This window comes from Pinus tabuliformis, chromosome 4_2 (assembly GCF_031772625.1).
Source record: "Pinus tabuliformis cultivar Carrire ecotype Pingquan chromosome 4_2, CPIR1, whole genome shotgun sequence".
NCBI classification, from domain to species: Eukaryota; Viridiplantae; Streptophyta; class Pinopsida; order Pinales; family Pinaceae; genus Pinus; species Pinus tabuliformis.
In genome coordinates this window covers 819,080,075-819,082,201 of record NC_142304.1, presented here as the reverse complement: position 1 = coordinate 819,082,201, position 2,127 = coordinate 819,080,075, and positions in this window count along the sequence as shown.

Below are 2,127 nucleotides of genomic sequence, written 5' to 3'. Positions count from 1 at the left end.
TATGCCATGTCAACATCAAAACCATCTGGAAACTTCATCATCGCTAGTCCCACATGTGGCTTTAGATGGTCTAGAATTTCGTTGTAGACTGCATTAAATCTAACACAATAATCTTGGACCGACTCACTGGCATTCCGTTTGATTTGCTCGTATTCGGCCAGAATTTGAAGGGGATTCTTTTTCACTTCCCACCGGTTCAAAAACTGTCTTTGTAGCTCAGCTGTCAAACCTCTGAACCATTTCCTCACATCACCTGCGAATGTTTGTACAAAGAGTGTCATTGCCACGTTCTCTGCATCGATCTCATGAAGTTCATAGAAGTCTGCCATTTTGTCTACATGTTGCTGAGCAGTGATGCTGTTAGGAGTACCATAAAAAAATGGGATTTTACTTTGATAATCATTTGGCATGTCATCTAGGACTTGGGGTAGAACAAGGGGTGCGAAACGGGTAGCCATCATTCTCGGTGGATTTGGCCTTGGAGGTGTTGGAGGAGTGTGCACAGTTTGCAAGGGGCTTGCACTTGGAGTTAGGGGCTGTGTTGCAATGTAATTATCAATTAGTCTATTGGCTATTTCTGTTTCAAGGTCTACAAGAAATTGCGGATTGGGGATGGTATAATCAATAGCCCTTTTGGATTTAGATTCAAACAGTGATATCTCAAATCATTCGTCAAACTCAAGCTCTTCAAGATACTCAAAAATGTCGGGACATGAATGGGATTTGAACACGGGAGTTATGGTGCTTTCTTGACGAAGGAGTCTTGGGATCAAATTGGGATTTTCGTAAATGTGAGGAGGGTCCGAGTCTGGATTTGCTCTGGTATATCGTCTCAAAGCCAGCGTGCTATTGAGAGAAATTACGGGACACAACCAACTTACTTAGCCTTTCCAATCCTAAGCTCATCATCTGGAAGCCTAGAATTCTTATGAAACAAGGGGATTTGATTTTCAACTTGTCCCTAGTGGAGTCGCCACTATGTTAGCACCTAAATCCGCCTTAGGCTGAAGGAAGGAAAAAATTAGGGTAACCACAAACCACGCTCAGTCTCGTAGCTAGCCCTACCAGAGCAGGAGAGGGCTCTCTCCTGTCACGCTCAGTGAATGGATGAGAAAAAATGGTCTGAGATGACTTACAATGCAATATTTACCTTAGGCTAGTAAGTGAAAAGGCATTTTGATTTTTTTTTTATGAATGATCGAGCTTCTGGGATGTATATGGGACTGGCGCTCAGAAAAGAACAGAGAATTGAATATGAAGGCACAGATTATTCCGTGAGGCAAGGTAGGCGGAAAGCGCAGCAATTTCGGTTTAAGGTAACGTGGAATGGAAAGATTTCTAAAGAAAGTGAAAAGGGCATAGTCGCATGAATCCTTTTCAACAGAAGAATAACACTGCACATGAAATTTTCCCACAGGTAGAGCAATATAAATTGAATTCTACCTAATCTCACTTAGAAAATTTCACTGAAATGAAACGTGAATTGAATTATGAAACATAACAAGATACATATGGAACATAAGAACACATTTTCTACACTCACAACCATAAGAATATCATGAAATAGAGCCGCTGCCTTTCATTAATTCTCTGTCAAAAATACAAAGTGCAGAAACAGAGTTTCTTTCCCACAGTCTCCCAAAAGTTACAAGCCAGCCAACCCTTTGCAAATAACTTGCATACAATATATAGAATGTGTGAGGAAGAGATAGAATGCCCAGGGGTTGCGAAGTTACTCAAATCATTATGAAATGGAGATGGAGAGCCAACCATCAGCTACAGGTGCAGCACTCTCAAGCATGACATTTGGCTGGGGTGACCCTTTGCATTCCTTTGCCACTTGGATAGATGCCCATCTGGAGAGAAAACTCTTTAAATGCCACCTTTTGGTGCCAAAAGACCGAAGTGTAGATGACCGGGCCCACTTGGAGAAGTCGCGACCCGAAATTTTGCGAAACAGGAGCAAATTGGCAGTTTTTTCCTCTGTGCGCCGCGCCAAATTCTCTGTGCGTTGTGCCACTTTGAAGCCTATTTTGGGGCACTTGTAGGTGTCCAAAATGTGCCCAAGTGGGCTTGTTGGAAAGCCTATCCTATCTAATTTCTAACTCCACTAGAATTTCCAAATTT